This window comes from Rhodnius prolixus, unplaced genomic scaffold (genome assembly GCF_049639745.1).
Source record: "Rhodnius prolixus isolate KJV_2025 unplaced genomic scaffold, Rpr scaffold_8, whole genome shotgun sequence".
Taxonomy (NCBI): domain Eukaryota; kingdom Metazoa; phylum Arthropoda; class Insecta; order Hemiptera; family Reduviidae; genus Rhodnius; species Rhodnius prolixus.
This window is the reverse complement of record NW_027411593.1, coordinates 19,231,855-19,250,626: the sequence shown is the minus strand read 5'-3', so window position 1 is coordinate 19,250,626 and position 18,772 is coordinate 19,231,855. Positions and strand designations below refer to the sequence as shown.

The following is an 18,772-nucleotide window of genomic DNA, read 5'->3' as shown; positions in this document are numbered from 1 at the left end:
TCAATAATACTGCTTCACTTAACCAAAAATTCTACGTGTTCTAAATTCTTATTCTCTACTGTAGACTGAACCGATCTCTTTCTGTAGACTGATATTGTTTGACAATGAATTAAACAAAATTTAAATCTCAATTTTCATATTTTAAATTATAAAAACATTTATCCTTTAATAGGTGCTCTACGAAGCTCAGCTTCTGAATGTGATGACTGGTTTTGAAATATGCCTCTAAAAAGACCAAAGGAAAAATGAACAATATCAATTTAAATAAATAAACAATTTTAGAGACAAATTTAACTTTTTAATTTTTATAATAGTCAACGTAGTCCGCTATCTTGGGCTTTACCTTGACAGAAGACTTATATGGAACCCTCATACTCGACTTATTAAAACAGAACTTAACAGACGCTTCCGACAATTGAAAAGGCTGCTCGACAACAGATCAAAACTCACTCTGGACAACAAAAGACATATATTGTAAGTATATTAAAAGCCAGTCTGGGCTTATGACATTGAACTGTGGGGTTCAACTAAACGCTCAAATCTGCAAAGGATCCAGTCCTTGCAGTCTAAAATTCTTCGCTCTATAGTAAACTCTCCTTTCTACGTCACCAATCAAACCATTCACACAGACTTGAACATTCCTTTCGTGCAACACAAGTTGCAAAAACACAGTTTACAGAAAATTCCATCTTAACATTCAAAAACATCACAATCCACTTGTACAACATCTATCTTCCAGAACATTTCCAGACAACACTTCCAGACGTCTTAAAAGACAGTGGCCTCGCGATCTCCTCTCTGATGAAGAGAGTCAGTAGAATTTAGAATGTTTTTTGAGTGTTACCGCTGGATAAGTTCTCTACTCTGGTATGTGTGAATGTTATTTATTGATATCATTGTTGCTTATAACGCAAATTGCGTTGATTGTAACTAAATAAACGATTAAAAAAAAAAAATTATAATTTGGAGTTGTAAACAACAGAAACAAAAAAAGCTTTAATTTTACGTAAAATATTTATTTAAATACAATTTATTATTTATGAGGTCTAATTTTAATTGAATAGCAAACTGAAGTGTTTCAGACTAAACGGAGGTAAAGTGATGAAAGCCATGGGCGAAGAAAGAAGCAACCTCCTCAACGACCTCGACCAGTTCAAGTGTACTAATATTTCTCTACTTCTTCACAACATGATGATGCTTTTGATGGTGTAATATTGAAGTTGTACGAAGAAGAAAGGAGAGAAGATGAAGATGGTGCTGAAATGATTATGAGATTTCTTGGTATAATAATAATAATATAATAATAATAATCAAAATAATAATAATACGAACCGAAAAGGCTGCTATGTAAAATACAAAGGGGAATTACTTCACTAATTAAATCCTCTTTTGATCCGTTCAACCTTTCTATGTGGATTTTACTTAATTAATAACTTCCATGGATTGGTGAGTGTGGAACGAACTGTAGATTTAGAAAGCGGCTGGAAGGGTTGGGTTTGTGTTGTGCAGCTCTTCTAATACGACAATACTTTCTAAAGTTCTGCCATGCCATGTTGCATCACACTCAAGCAGCCCCCAGATGAGAGACGCCCGGGCAGAATTCACATAATACAAACAGGGCAAGGGAATAGGGCACTACAGAAAACAGGCCACGGACCTGGGATGAGTGCGTTCAAAAAGAGGATTTAGCGCGCATTCATAATTCCCTTACTCTTCCTCCTCTTCACTCCCTGAAATCCTTCTGCGTTTAACCGCCTGTATCCTTTTCCTTCCTATCTATGACGTATAAGCATCCAGGAAAACTAAAGTCCTAAATGAAAGTTTTATGCCAGGCATTCCTTTGTATTAATACCGTGTCGATGGCGTTTTGCCTTAGGCATCTTTTTTGTTTTTTTGATATTTATTTCATTTTAATATTATTTTTATTCATATCAAAAAAACGAACATTTTTGCTATTGTTTTCAGTCAAACGAATGAACTGGAAAAGAAATGGAAATTGAAAATGCCTGAAGGTATTAATGCAGACCAATTTTTGACCTTTATAAAAAAATAAAATAATACAATAATTTACAGCATATTCACTTTGTGCTTTCCTTTTGCACAAATACATTGCGTTGTTAATTTAGCTTTCTTTGTAAAAACATTAGCAATACTTCAACTCAGAGAAAAATGAAAATCAAAATAAAATTTGAATGCTCGTATACAGGGTGAACCAGTAAGTAATGTCCATAGGCCTACTGTGTGTAGTACATCTAAAGTGGAGTTCAACGACGTATTGGCCAACTTCATATTTTCCACTGTTCTTGAGTGACGTCACTTTAATTTTTTTTTCTAAAATCATTACTTTTTTGGCAATAAAAATGTTATTACTCAGAAAGTTTTAGTCCGAATTCGATTCTGATGTCACGGTTAGAAAGACAGATAAATTTCCTAAAAATTGACACCATCTTGAAGCATATGTTATTCTCTAAAGAGCCTCAATCTTCCTCCGGAAACTGGGAAAATAAAAGTTTTTTAATTTATTTATTTATTTTTTAATTTACAATCTGTATAAATATGTACAATAAGTAAATAGGAGGTGAATGAGATGAACTGGTGCGGGAAGAGCAGGAGGAGAGAAGCTACCCAACGATAGCACTCTCTACAGGAGAGAGGAGAATGTGAAGAGGAGAATATGAGGAGGAGAGAGGAGAGATTTAGTTCTTCAGACTGTAAGGAAGTCGCGGGGCCACTGGCGATTCAGTCGGCGAGGAGTATTAGGGATATCAGAGGAGGCGAGAGACTGTACAAGAGGATTTGAGTTAGTAGAGAGAGTAGTATGGAATTTTTGATATTTAGTCTTGGCGAATTGGTCCATGAAGGGAATGTTGAGGTCGTTGTGAAGAGTGAGGTTAGTCACGTAGAAAGGAGCGTCAGCTATCTGTCGGAGGAGTTTTGACTGAAATGTTTGTACTGTCCCTATGTTTGTAGGTTTGGATGAACCCCACAGCTCTAGTCCGTAAGTCCACATAAGTTTGAGGATAGTTCTGTATATTCAGCGTTTGAGTTCAATGGGTAATTTGGAGCGTCGTCCAAGAAGTCTGTAGAGTAGTTTCGCACGTTTTGTCATTGCTTGTCTTTTAAGTCTAGTGTGTGGGGAAGATAAAAGTAATAGAAATCTTTAAGAAAACCTATTAGGCCCTTACGTGATCATTATCAGACCTAGCTGCTGGCACTTTTTATAAAAGTTTCCTTGTCTAATATGCTTTCAAACGGTATATCATTTTCCAGGATTCCTTTTATCTTCGTATGAGAAATTACGTTTGTTTTACAAGAAAACGTGTTCACGAGCACTCAACAGTGTTCGTTTATTAAGTTGTTTAATTCATTGAAAACTCTTTTAGATGGACCAGTAGTCAATTTTTAAAGTAGATGGTCTTGAAATAAGGAAGTCAAAGGTTACAAATTGCACTTTAAGCATTTACTTCTGATCTCTCTGAAAGATTTGAGAAAATGTTTGGAAATATTTTCCTTGACTGTGTCAATCAAAACAGCTGAAATAAACAATTAATTGAAAATTTAAGTTAGATCAGACGGCAGAAGTAAAATGGTACCAGTTATCAATAATCAATAGAATTAAAGATATCTTTTTAATAACCTTGATAACTTTGCCTATATGAGCGCAATAAACTACGTAAGCTGGTTTGAATCCCGTAACCGGGTTTATATTTGTTTATCATTTGATGAAATCCCTGTGCTACACACCGTTTTGGGGACTAGTGTTGGTTGAAGGTTGTAATGAGACCTACGTGGCGATTGTAAAATCCAATGGATCAGTCTAAATGTACACTATGTATACATTTAGCGCAGCACGAGCATCATAGGATATTGTAGACTGGTTTATATATATACTCACCCACACACTGGCAGTCACACGCAAACCATACACCAATAAAGAGCTTTATACAACCGCATATTGGTCACTGATGGTAACAAGCGATAGTGGCAGGGGGTGAAGGGCGACAGCCGGCGAAATATTTACTTATGCGACTCCCGGTTTAGGCCTCCGGTGCAACGGCGTTCAGCTCTTTGATATCCTCCACTGTTTATTGATACAAGAGAGGTTTGTGCATTCAATACGTTGTTTTGTTGACATACTGAAGGGAAAACCAGAGAACTCGCTGGGTCCGTCGTCGTTATATGACTCGCACAACTCAACATCGCCAGTCCACCACAGCAGTATTAAAGTGTGTATAAACATTGGGCCGTGCACATAGAAGCACGTACTGCACTGTTAACACTAAATAAAAACACGTAGAAAATTATCTTTCATCAGACTTTGTTGGCCATACTGTTTTGTAACTGTTGCTTTCATTACTGTTTTATTTTATGCAGGCCTTATGTTTTTAATATTTGTATTTTTTGGTATTGTGATTTAAGAAAAAGCATTGTATGTTTATAGAAAATATTGTTTTTGTTTTTTTAATTTTTACAATTTACAAAAGTAATTATTCCAAGTTCGTCAGTGTCAGTTTTGATCGTTTGTCGAGTAGTCTTTTCAACATTTTATACCTCAGATTGAGGTCAGTTCGTTTGAGTGTCGTGTGGGGGTTCCAAGTTAGTCGTTTGTCAAGATGTAGTCCGAGATATCGTACTTGGTTAGAAATTGGTATAGTAGTATTGTGGAAGGAGAGAGTTTTCTTGTTTAAGGTGAATACTATGTATTTAGATTTCAATTCATTCACTTTGATTCTCCACTTTTGCAGCCAAGGCTCGAGAAGATTGAGGTGCGATTGGAGTGCACGGCATGCTGTTACAGGATCTAGATGAGGAGAAAGAATTGCAGTGTCGTCGGCGAAAGTGAAAGTAATTGTAGTCGGGTTAGTTGGTAAGTCGGCAGTATAGAGAATATAAAGTAAGGGGGCTAGAATGCTTCCTTGAGGAACTCCAGCGAGTATTGGAAGGATAAGAGAAGAAGAAGAGCCTTGTTTGACTTGGAAGAAACGGTCGGAGACTTAAGAATGAGGTAAAAGGTAGAAGACAGTAGGCGTTTGAGTTTATAAAGCAGTCCTGCGTGCCATACCCGGTCGAATGCTTGAGATATGTCAAGGAAGACACCCGGGCAATACTGCTTTAATTCAAGGGATGTAGCGATTACATCCACCACTCGATGCAGCCATTACTTTTCCATTTGTGACTCACTAGTAACAGTTGGAGCGGATGTTGGTGTAGTGGTTATTAAAGTATATTTCTAAGTGGGAGATTCCCAGATCGAATCCTGCGAATAGCTATTTTTCATTTGCTAGTAAAAATGTTAATGAAGTATGTGCTTCTGTATAGCAGATTCTGATCTATTGTTTTGTTCGTGGCATCCATCTTCTGATGGCTCTTAATATATATTTTGAGTTGCCCAAAGGAACTTGATTAACTCCTAATATCATTGACCTGGGGCTTATTCTTATTGCACTACCGTTCTCCAGATATTCGTGATGCTTGCTTGGGAATCCAGTACTATACGAGTCCAGTATCTATTACTTCTCTTTGTATTATTTCTTTTTAAATTATCTGTCCGTTCTTCTGATTAATACAGAATGAAAATAATATTTATTGTGTGATTTGCGTGTTGGAAATAAAATATTTTCCTCGCTAATGATGATTTTATTGTAAAAATATTTTTTAGCTATATTTCTTTTAATTGTGAAAAATAATATCTGCTGAGTACTGTCATTATAAGGAAATGTAATATTTAGGTCGTTTAATTCAGGAGATAAATTGATAGAGATATCATTCTACGAATAATCTTTACTGGAGACTTTAAGGGCTTCAGCTCTAAGTCTCTGGTAACAGTATATTCTTAGTGATTAGTAGGCTAAAGGAACCGATGATTAAGGAAGGGCTAAGGATTTAGGTGGAGGGTTCGGGATTGCCTGAGTGGAAAGACTTCGAATTAAGGAAGAGCTGAGAGTGTGGTGTAGGAGGGAGAACTGGAGATGGAAGAGGAGGAGGTACCCGGATGGTCGTTTGTTTTAGATATAGGGTGAAGATGGTTACATTCCTTTAGGTTTAATTATATCAAGAACCCAAGGGTTTAACTTCAAAGGGAGCAAAATGCCGCGCTTGGTAGCGGATGGTGTGCTAATATTTTGGGTTGTATGTGTACGCGAGTTTCGTATGTATGGATACACGATTTTAGATGGTATGAGTGGGTGGGTAATTTGCAAACATTGTTCTTAATAAAACACAAGCGTGCACGAGGCTTCCTCCTCATGCTACATGCACACTTTGGGGGGGGGGCGGTGCCTTAGCAAAATAAGCCTACGTCACATACACACTCTCGCTGGTGCTATATATTCGCATCGAGAGAGGTAAAGAGCGACCAAGTGAGAGGTTGCAGAAGAAGAGAGGATGTTCTCTCGATATTGCTATTCGAACCTCATAACACGTGTGTCCGTGTGTCTATCAGTATGTATGTGTAGTTGCTCTTATATTAAATTCCACACTCTAGAGGCATCTTGTTTTTGCGATTCTTTTTTTTTTTCTATTCATCCGCTTCACTCGGCCATCACCGGATGTGATACGTTAAAAAAATAAAATAAAAATCTGTATATACCAAAACGTATGGGTATCTCCTCAATATTCAATCGGTTTATAGATGGATATTGCATTAATCTTTTTAAGAATGAAAATACTAAACAGATATGATTGAAAAATATACTCCTATCTTTTTAAACTTAATTTATCCTTTAACTCCCACAAGCTCTTGATAGCTTCTTTACTCCTGATCAGCAATAAATTGGGAATCTGAAATCCCCCAAAATGGTTTTCAGGTTTAAAACAAGTCCCAAACATTAGGAATAATTTGCGAGCATAATATTTATTTTAATGTCCTAAAACATACAGAATGTCCTTTTAACTCCGTTAATAGTGAAAGTATTCCAACTAATACATGATAAAAATTATTTTAAATTAAAGAAAGAAATAAAGACTCCTATACCTTCTGCTACTGCGACCTATTTGGTCATACGGCATCGAAATATGGGGATAGACTAAACGTTCCAACTCACTTCGCCTCCAGACATTACAGTCAAAAATAACTTTGAAAACTTCTTAACGCTCCGTTCTGTGTATCTAACCTCACCATCCATAATGACCTCAAAATCCCTTTCGTTACAGATCATGCTAAAACTCGTTTCCTCAAATTTCATTCCTCTACAGCAGCTCATCCTAACCCTCTAATCCAGCGTTTCCCAACCTGTGGTACGCGAAAAATAATCAATGATGGCGGAATAAAAAATAAAGAAAAATACAGCATAAAAATATCAAAGAAACGTTTTTTCCTATAATACATAAAAATTATTATTTAAAAAAGTTTTAAAACTAAGATCTTACCCTTTACATAGTTTATAAAGTGAACATGAACCCTTGAACTCCTTTGTAACAGATACATTTTATCTCTATGCAAATAAAGATAATAATAATAAAATAACACACTTGGAATAACAAATTTCACGAAATACAATCATTTTTACGAAGTGGCACAATTTAGCATGATGCACTACCAGGTGGAACGCGAGCCAAAAAAGGTTGGGGAACGCTGCTCTAATCGAACAACTACCATCTTCCGCAATACTAGGTAATCCTTCAAGAAGATTGAAGAGAAGATAGCCCCTCGATCTGCTCTCCTCTTAAGAGCAGACTAACACATGTCCACGATAACGGAGTGACACCATTGAGTGCCTTCTCCATTCGTATTTCCTGATATTTTTTCATCATATACCACATTTGCTTGAAGCTGCAACAATCGTTGCAGTTGTAAATTTCAATCTAAGATTAAAACTAATCATTCGTAGTAAACGAAAGTTATTTGCAGTTGCATTCAAGTAATCAGGCTCATTTGAAGCTCTACTGATTTGAATCCAAATGAGTTTTTTTTTTTTTGTTAATACTTTTAGTATTATTTTATGTATGCGAGTATTGATATAAAATTAAAAAGACTTTGGTAAAGACTGATGTCTATTCAATGCTAACTTATCATCGCTGCTAAATGAATTGTTTTTAAAAGAATCATGTAATCATTAATTACCTTTTAATCTGTAACTATTTTGGGTTCATCCAGAGTTGTTTAAATAGTAATCAAATTTTGCCTTAGTTCATGCAACTAATTGTGTGGCATATTATAGTTGCTTGGTTCCAATAAACTAGGTCATGATTTTAAGACAACTGATGTAAAGTTTGTAAATTTTGATTTTGTTTTAATTTTTTTCAGAAATTCACCATCCATAAAGAACATAAAAAAGTGAACGGAGGAATCTGTTAGTCGTGAGCAGCAGGAGGAGAGAAACTACCCCATTGGTAGAACTGTCGACTTGGTACCCATTTAGCTGGACAGTCAGGAAGAAGTTCTTCGGGGCTACTGGTGCCTCAGTTGACGTGGAGGATTGTTAGAAATGGTAAGAGAGGTGGAAGGATTAGAACTATGAGAAAGCGTAATATGGTATTTCTAATATTTTTCCTCGGCTAGCTGCTGGTTCTCCTGGCATGTCTCCTGGCACCTGTCAAAATGTTTACAAGTTTTACTTTAACAACTAAGAAAATTAGTAAACATCTATATTTTTTAACAAATTATTGTGCCCCAAATATATTTAGAAAACCTCCAAAAGTCCAGCTGAAGTGTTGGAACTGGATTTCATGTAGTTCTTAGTAAATAGTTTATTAGTTTATTCTTTTATTTAGGGAGAATAAAAACTAATATTGATTAAGATAGATGGCATGTCAACGTGCGTAAATATTACCGCTTTCTTTGGAATGGTCCATTCGTTTTAGAAGGAGTGTTCTTATAAAGGTTAGGTAACAAGAATGAGCGCTCCCATACATACACACATATTATATATATATATTTATGATAGAGTTAATCTATTTCTAACCAGTTAGGGAGGAGAACCTCCCGCTAATCCGGTGTAGATCTGTGAAAGAAAGTGTCACGAACAGGCGCCTAACTGCTGAATTTGGAAAGCCGAAATGTACAACAACCTCTGGGGCCTATATCTCTCTTTCACGCTTCGGTCTACACATAAAAACCTTCAACTTATACGGTGCCATGGTTATTTTAAAACTAATCATTATTCATTGAGTATAAACTAATTCATTTTTCCCTAAAGGTAAACATTTAAAACTAACTCTAAAACTATTAACTAACCGGGACTCTAATATATTTCTGTCAGTTTTTAGATATAAACGATTTGTTATAAAGAAAGGTCGTGTCTATAAAGTGTTAACCTATGTCCGCACATTTTTCATTAATATTTCAAGTTATTGAAACAATTTTTTGTACCGCATTTCATTCAGATAGTTGAATTGAGCAAGTTTCCTACAAAAATTATGTCGTAACTACTGAAAATAATGTTATAGTAATTTAATTAAAAATATAAGTAATGCCAAATATATTTTGGTGATTTGGATTTTGTGATGTAGCAAACTGAGAGCCATCGACTAATGTGGAAACAATAAATACTTCACAATTAAAAGTATTCCAACAAACATAAATTTTATTTTACATTGGTCTCGAACTGGCATTGACTCTGATTATAAATTCATGCTCATAAAATAGCTCTAAATATTACCTAACCATTTTAAGGTATGTTTACTTCAGTTTTACTTCTGAGAGAAAAGTTCATTCATTAAACTGTACTCGCAAAATTGAAATTTAAATCCATAAATGACCGCAGATCCAAACTCGACGTGAAACACAAACTGACTATTTACAAGACCCTGTTAAGACCCATATGGACATACGGAGCAGAAGTGTGGGGCTCAACCAAACCCTCTAACTCCAAACGCCTACAGACATTACAATCTAAAATCCTAAGGAAAATCCTGAATGCTCCATATTACATTTCTAACCTTACCATACACACTGACCTACACATCCCTTTTGTCATTGACTTAATAAAGTCTCGCTACTGCAACTTTCACAGCCTCCTAGCTCTCTCCATCCTAATCCTCTTGTCCAACAACTCTCCTCTCCTCACCTTCCAGAGAATCCTCCTCGTCGTTTGAAGCGGACGTGGCCTAGAGATCTGTTGTGATTAAATCATTGTGAAAGAGTTCACCAGTGGGTAATTGCTCTAACCATGACATTACAAGTGAACTGAACCAGTAAGATCAAATTTACTTGATGCAGCAATTGTTGCAGTTGTAAATATGCAAATAAAGTGGAAAAAAATTGAAAAATCCATAAAATTTTAACTTTAAAATTTTTTTGATGTTAACAGTCCATGACTCTCTCTGACCACAATAAAACGTATCTGATACCGTTATTGATTACCAGTCCTTTTTTTTACTGTATTTAAATGGATATGTTCTGTATGTGACCATAAGCGTGGCGAACTAATAGAGTTTGTGTCCATCGCTTTCATTATAGGATATACAGGGTGTTCATTTTAAGACGGCTCAAATGCATTTCATGCTTAAACGGTTAATCTGAGCGAAAAATGGTAGAGGAAAAATTTGTTGCACGTCACCTCTAGTTTCAGAATATGTGACTTGATTTTAGATTCCTGCCCGCATACGCGACTGACGCGCGACCAAAAGTGAGGGTTCAGATATAGAGAACAGTTGATAACCTCCAGGCTAACCTGGCTTGCGAGCCAGAGAAGGCTCCTTTGAAGGCACATTTCATGGTGCAAAAGTGCATTATTTGATAAATTAAGGAATAAATTTGATCCTTTACATGATAGATATTGATCACTTAAATATGAGGCAGGTGGTTTCCAATTTTTTTGGTAATTAAACGCAACTCTCCCAAAATTGCCAAATAATTATTAAACCTTCTTGTTTGTAACAGATGTAAAATTAATTTTTAGCCATTTTGTGTATGCTTGAGAACATCTAAAGCTCTTAACATTTGATTTTTCTTAGAAAAATCACCCGGAAAACGACTTATTTCCCGATATTAAGAAAAATACTAGCTTTACTGCATTGACAATATTTTTAGTAGAAAGGGGATGAAAAAATACATAAAAATGACCTATCGCGTGCTCTTCTTTCTCTTTGATAACAAGTTAAAAAATTGAAATATGATTAATAAATACCAGATTTTGAAATGGCCTAGCACCTTTAATTTTGAAGATATCTAATTGCGGTTTCCGGTTTCTTTCATAACTTTTTATACTCTTTAAAACGGTGTATATGAAAATGGGGGTCAACTGCGAACCCTCACTTTTGGTCGCGCGTCAGTCGCGTATGCGGGCAGGAATCTAAAATCAAGTCACATATTCTGAAACTAGAGGTGTCGGGCAACAAATTTTTCCTCTACCATTTTTCGCTCAGATCATCCGTTTAAGCATGGAATGCATTTGAGCCGTCTTAAAATGAACACCCTGTATATTTAAAACAAAAAACAAAAACAATTTACGAATCCTACGAAAGGACAATTCTTTAATACTCTAATAAAATGATGGTGGAAAAGGTTATCCCCTCCTCGTCTTGTTTCTTTGTTAAAATTTTCACCTATCCTCTGCAAACGAAGTGCACCTATTATCTTGATAAAAAGATTAACATTCCCTTTTGTTGCATAGATATTGTCAACCATTATCTTGATTGAAATTGCTAAGATGAATTATACTGGAATTGATAGTAAATAATGAACCAATCGACTCGATTATTTCGTTTAAACTTAAAAAGACAGATTAATATGAAGAATCTGAAAGGAATAATATTGAAATATTAATATTCTCACAAGAGAAAAATATTTTTTTTTACGTTCAACATAAAAAATTAGGAATGTTAAAGTATTTGTATACGTTACCATGTTACTGGTTTAAAATTACAAGAAAACTAGCCAAATTGCGTACATTTAAATTTAATGCTAGAATTTTTTCTTTTTAGGTGCAGGAGAAGGTCCATTGGAACGAATGTTCGGATTGGTGTTCAGTAATTTTCAATGTACATTCACCGCAAAAAATTAAATTGGATATAATTGACGACCCCGTGATGACCCGGTATGTACCTCAGTGAATAGAATGTATTGGAGGTACATCTGTATTGAGTACGTTGCCCTTTTAACGTTTAAATGGATCGCTAAGAAAGAGAAACTATTAAGTTTGTGTTGAAGCAACCTCTTCGCCTATGTTTTTCATATGAAAAACTCGGACAACGGAAGTGAACAAGTTGATTAGTTTGGCAATTCTCTTCCGTCTTTGCTAGACTCCACTTATTGTTATTTATTTTTATTTTTTTTGGAGCACCTGCCTTTTACTTACATCCGTTTTACGAATGTTTCTCCTATTCTATTTAGGTCGTTTACCCCTACTACCTCCGGTAATGTCGACCACCTGTTCTGTGCACCTTCCATTTTAATAGCAATATGTGTGGTGCGCGATGTTTCTATATGAGGACGAATATATAGCGTGCGAAGCATCTGTCTTACATCTTTGTTTGGGGTAAATAACCTCATGATTGTAATTTTGGCCAATTTTTTTCCTTTAAATATATTTTTATGTTTCGCAGCAAAGATAAGAAAGGGAGGTAATGAAACAAAACGAGTTTATAAAAGATTGTCCATTACTCCATGTTCTTTTATACAATTGGCTACAAGAAATATAATAATAGAGCTAAATCAAATCTCCTTTGCTAACAACTGTTACGTCTTTGTTAATATTTTGTTCTAAAAAAGAAAAGAAATCTGCTAACCTCGCATTACAGTAGATATGAAAAATATTTCATGTCGAGGTAACATTAAAAAAAAAAATACTCACGCAATGGTACACTAAAGATGCGTTCTCCAAAATGTGAAACGCCACTTTAAGAAGCGTCTCTGTATCCTGTAATCGGCTGATCTTCCCCTCCATCCCAACACTACTGTTTATTCATATGCCGATGATACGGCCATCCTATCCCATAATTCATATCCAGTAAACACAATCCGGACCATACAGATTCATCTTCACATCCTCGAACCACGGTTTAGCAAATGGAGAGTAGAGGTGAATGAGGCTAAACCTCACTTCATAACTTTTACTCTCAGTTATTAAGTACTCTCTCCAATCTATCTGAACCAGATTCCTATTCCTGCGTCAGATAAAGTGCGATATCTCGGACATCTCGGCGACAAACGCTTCACACGGAACCCCCATATTCGACTAAAGCGACATGAACTACCGAATGATCAAAAGACTACTTGACAAACGATCCAAATTGACTCTTACGAACAAAACAGCGCTCTACGCAGCCCTACTTCCCCCAATCTGGACATACGAACTTGAACTGTACGGTACTGCAAAGCGTTCCAATCCCTTTAATCGAAAATCCTATGCACCATCATTAAACGCTCCTTTCTACGTTAGCAATCACACTATTCCTTGACCTAGCCAAAATCCGTTACACCAAATTTCATTTTTAACTTCCTTAACATCTTAACCCGCTCGTACGCAATCTGTCTCAAACTACTCTTCCCTCGAATCTTCGCCCAAGATTTAAGCATCGAAGGCCTCGGGATCAGCTGTAGTACGGTAGACAAGGCCATCCATCGAATTCACTTTCATCGATATCCTGAATTAGCCGATTCATGATAATCATCGTTGGTTGGCCGTCATTCAATTCCGTCAATTAATTTTGTTTATATATTTACACAATCATGTTTACGAGGGTCGTTTGAAAAGTCCGTGCAAAAATAAAAACTACTTAATTTTTGGGGGTAAACCTTTTTTATTTTTCAACATAGTCTCCTTTTAGGCTTATACACTTCGTCCAACGTTGCTCTAGTTTGTTGATCCCTTTCGAATAATAGGATTTGTCCAAGACTGAAAAATAGCCATTCGTTTCTGCAATCACCTCCTCGTTTGAATAAAATCTTTTTCCCGCCAGCCATTTCTTCATATTGGGGAACAAATAGTAGTCCGAGGGAGTCAAGTCTGGAGAATCGGGGGGATGTGAAACGAGTTGGAACCCTATTTCCATTAATTTTGCGACCACAACTGCTGAGGTGTGAGCTGGTGCGTTGTCGTGATGGAAAAGGACTTTTTTGTGGGCCAATCGTGGGCGTTTTTCTTGCAGCTCGGTTTTCAAACGGTCCAATAACGATGAATAATATGCACCTGTAATAGTTTTACCCTTTTCCAGATAGTCGATGAGGATTATTCCTTGCGAATCCCAAAAGACAGTCGCCATAATCTTTCCGGCCGAAGGAACGGTCTTCGCCTTTTTTGGCGCAGATTCCCCCTTGGTAATCCATTGTTTAGATTGTTCTTTGGTCTCAGGAGTGTAGTGATGTATCCATGTTTCATCCACAGTGACGAAACGACGCTTAAAGTCTTGCGGATTCTTCTGGAACAGCTGCAAACCGTCCTTGCAACACTTCACACGATTTCGTTTTTGGTCAAGCGTGAGCAATCGCGGCGCCCATCTTGCGGATAGCTTTGTCATGACCAAATGTTGATGCAAAATATTATGTACCCGTTCATTCGAGATGCCCACAGCACTAGCAATCTCACGCACCTTCACTCTTCTGTCATCCATTACCATATCATGGATTTTATCAATGATTTCTGGAGTAGTAACCTCAACAGGGCGTCCAGAACGTTCAGCGTCACTTGTGCCCATATGGCCACTCCGCAAAATTTTGAAACCACTTATAAACTGTTCTTATCGAAGGTGCAGAGTCACCATAATGTTTATCAAGCTTCTCTTTAGTCTCCTGAGGCGTTTTGCCTTTCATAAAGTAGTGTTTAATCAACACACGAAATTCTTTTTCGTCCATTTTTTGAAAATCACTCGACTTCCTCGAATCAAACGAATGCCAAACACAAAGAAATAGACCGATCTGGCTGAAACTTGGTGTGTGTTCTTCCAAGAGATGCTACTAACTAAACATAACCTCGATACGCGCCAGTAGTGCTATCTCTCTGACTTTGCACGGACTTTTCAAACGACCCTCGTACTTGTTGCCCGCAGTTAACTGTGTTTGAAGAGCTTGGTGCAACAAGGAGTTATCTACATTTTTTTCAGAAAATGTGTTTAGTGGCGCCCCCTATTGTATGTTCAATTCTACATCTTTTGGTGCATATTACTTATTCTCTAACCTATGTTAGATTTGGAGCAAAAATGAGTTTTCTACTGCAGAAAACTTTTTTTTGCTCCAAACAGAAAAGATGACGCCATCAATCAAACAAAATTTTTTTATTATTTGGATTATTTAATGTTTATATTAGGTAGATATTATTATTTTTCTTTTTGACAGGCATAACAATATATCTAACATTCGCTTCGACAAGACACAAAATGCCACTTAAAAGCTCAAAAACAAGAAATCTGTTGACTAATGTACTTAATATGTACTCAAGTTTTACTGAAAATTATGATTTTGGTGCAAAAAAGAGTTAGCTGCAAAATTACTTTTGCTTGTAGCAAGCTTAAAAAAATGCCCTAGAAAGTTCAAATTGAGCCCCAAATGACCCCATCACAATATATTAACTAATCCTTACAGAAGACACAATATAAGGAATACATCTTAATGTATATTTAGTTTTTTGTCCCTACTAAACATTTTAAAAAACTGTAGATAACTCCTTTTGGCACCAAGCTCTTCAATTGTTTTCATTAGGAAAAGTAAGAAACATAGAGTTGTAGAAAGAGGAAATAAAATTTATTCTCTTTAGATTTTCAATACATCATTAAATATAAATAAATAAATGGATAGATTATTTACTAATATCCGAAGTACGTTCCTTTAGTAAGTTGTTTGTGAAGATGTTGTAGAAGAAATCATGGAAATATTAGTTTAGTATTTGAGGTTATCTTCTTTTGAAAAAGTCTTTCAAATCTTCTTTGGCAGCAAAAATATAGAGAAAATATATCGCCGTAGTAATCACTTTCTTTGTCCCAATACTGATGGTAACTTGGTCAGACACAGCAATGAAATTCAAAGATAGGTATGCTGCTAGCAATAGTTGGTAATATTGGAAAATCTCCTGGCGAAGGGGAAAAAAAACATTTTGTAGCTGTCACTGGCAGTATTAGAGGCCAACAGAAGCTTGGATTTGGTGAACGGCCTATTTGAGAGAATTCTGGAATGATTTAGAAAGAGATTTTTAGTGTGTTACTGTATCCGAAGGTGGAAAGGAACTCTAGCAGTAAACAGCTATCTAAAAGAAGGAGCTAGGAACAACTTTGGATTGGGAATTAAGGAGTATTTTCTTCCTGTTGCTTCAAGAACAGGATCAGAACAGGAAATTGGTGAAACCTCTTTACTAAGGATATGCCTCTAGCCCACCCACAGTGCCATTCTTTCTGTCCTCGTATCAAACAGAGTTTGCTGAAGTCTTTTTTTTTCTTTTGCAATAAGATCGTCGCAAAAGGAAAAGTAGAAGAGAAAGAAGAGAGAAAACATGAGAAAGTAAATAAAAAAACTGAGAGGGAACAAGCATGATTCAGTGTCTTGTCGGAGAAACTGCGGCAATTCAGAGATCTTAGTAATTACTTTTCGTCTTCTGTTCCATTCTGTTTTTTTCTCATCTATTGTCCATATTCTCTGAACTTCTGGACTTCCTCTAACAAAGCGGCAGCAATGGACTTTTTCACAATAATTAAATTAAAATTTTCTTTTATTTTGAAATTACAGTCCTATATATAAAAAAAGATTGGAGTTTTATAAATTAATTTCTTTATATCCAAGTTAATTTAGTGGAAATTTAATTTGATGAAACTGGATGAATAAAATCACTCTTTTCAAGTGAAAGCAATTGTAATAATGTAAAGAAAATATTTCAATAATGACGTTTGGAGCAAAAATAATCAAGATGACGTAAACAAAATCAGATTAAATGATATTACTGGTGAAATTTATGTTAGGTTAGTTCTAATTTAAAAAACGAAACTCATAAAACATTTCTGCCATTCTTCTTTATTTGAGTTACGCAGTAAAGGCACAAATAAAGGTGTTAACAACTGAAGTAATGAGCAACTATTTTTATTCGGAACAGCGGGCCTCAATTTTGTTTTTTCGCAGATCAGTCAATGGTATTTACGAAGCGCTGAACTTATAATTAATTTACTCGGATAGAATTATATCTCAAGGTGATAAAGCAATAAATAATTTACATAAGTTGTGTTTGTGTTATGATGAAAGTGCTCTAATAGAAGTAAAATTCCTAGGCGTTGTTTATTCGCTCATGCCAAAAAATAATTGCTGTTTAAAAAAAAAAAAAAATATTTTCTCAAATTTAAGGTAAGGGCTTTAAAAATTTAATGTAGAGAGTTGGTAATCGGCAATGAATTGCACGTGAAGCTAAAAGTTCAGACTTGTTTTTAATTGCTGCCTGACGCAGCCAGACTGCTGCATAGAGTTACCGATAACCCTATCACGTTTAGTACAGTGATAATACCCAGTATTCCCGGCATTTGGGATCTTTTAGCGCTAACGATTTAGCATGTTCATCAGATAACTTACCTTTACATTGTGATGAAAGGACGTTTATGCCCAAAATGACCAATAAGGTTCATTCATTGTTAACAAAAAAACAAGATTTTGGTTATATTCCAGGATTCGCACATTTCGATGCTAGTGAATGTAATTTGATTCGTATACCTAATCTAGTAATCAATGAACATATATTTGAATCGAATTTTTCAATAATAATGTGGGAATTAAGATGATTTAAAACTAAGATAACTCTATGAGTCCCATGGTATTTTTATATTCTAATTATTGATATGAAGGCGAGAAAAATGGTTCTTTTAAAAATGAATAGGCCATCACGCGACTAATCATTTAGCAAATCTTTTCCAGCATCAAGAATTGAAGCGAAGAATTCTTAAACAAGAGTTTTAAATTTTTCTAAATGGTTGAATCGACTTCAATACTCGAAGGAATGAGCTGTAGGATCAGAAACAAATAAAAATCCGAAATTGCCAGTTAAACAAGATGATGTAACACCATCACTTCTTTAAAGTTTTTTTGATTCTTTGTTGGAATATATTCGATGTTTGAAGTCATGTATTGTCCTGGATGAAGAGTTCTTAATTACTGTTCGTGTGTTTTTTTTTTAAATATAATGCTTGTCTTTAGAAGTGGGAATCAGTGGTTTTTGTAATTTGAATTAAAATCCTATACTTTTAAATTGATTATATTTTCGTTTGAACTAAGGAAACAAAACTGCATGACTGAGTATTGTAAGCAAGTTTATAGAATCTTTTTATCAAAGTAAAAAGATTAATATAGTATAACCTGCAGCTAAGTTTTAGTTAATATTCAAGAATCAATAAATATAAAGCAAAAAACTATCTTTTTTCTTTTTGCTCAGCTCATTAAAATATACCAAATTTTTCTACCATACAAATTGGCCAAATGTTATCCATTTGTAGATAATTTTGTATGTAGTTGCAAGCAAAGCTGACTGTTTTAGAATTCTAATGCACGAATTACTATTGCTGAAAATATACAATTTGAAATTCTGATCTAATTCTGTCACAAACAGTAAGAAAAAGCAGCAATAAATATACTATACTCAGCTTTTTTAGAATCATGTTTGTCAGCAATTAGAAACTTTATAAAAGTTTTTGAAACATTATACGAGGTGTGTTCAAAAAGTAACGGGAATTTTTAAATTTCGCGGGTTTGGAGAGTCTGATTGTAAAATTTTTTTTTTTATTATGTTGGTACACATGCCCCTGAAGTACGATAAAATTTTCAGTAATATTCATTGTTTACTTCTTAAGTGGCAGCCGTTAAGGTTAGACGTGTTTTTCGAGCTTGGCGATTTTTGTTTGTTAAAAAAAATGGATCAAAGAATTTGTATTA

General features: G+C 35.3%; 1 long non-coding RNA gene across 5 annotated transcripts in view; it reads left to right on the top strand.

Moving 5' to 3' along the window:
* Nucleotides 1-200: 200 nt before the first annotated feature.
* Nucleotides 201-18,772, top strand: part of LOC141450991 (uncharacterized) — a 62,724-nt gene continuing 44,152 nt past the window's right edge. For 4 of the 5 annotated variants that reach the window (XR_012456483.1, XR_012456482.1, XR_012456484.1 and 1 more), the window contains exons 1-3: nt 201-1,281; nt 8,246-8,429; nt 11,866-11,978. This is a non-coding gene — a long non-coding RNA (uncharacterized lncRNA). Of the gene's footprint in view, nt 1,282-2,205; nt 2,801-8,245; nt 8,430-11,865; nt 11,979-18,772 lie in introns of those variants that run through there. The other variant, XR_012456481.1, reaches the window with a different exon arrangement.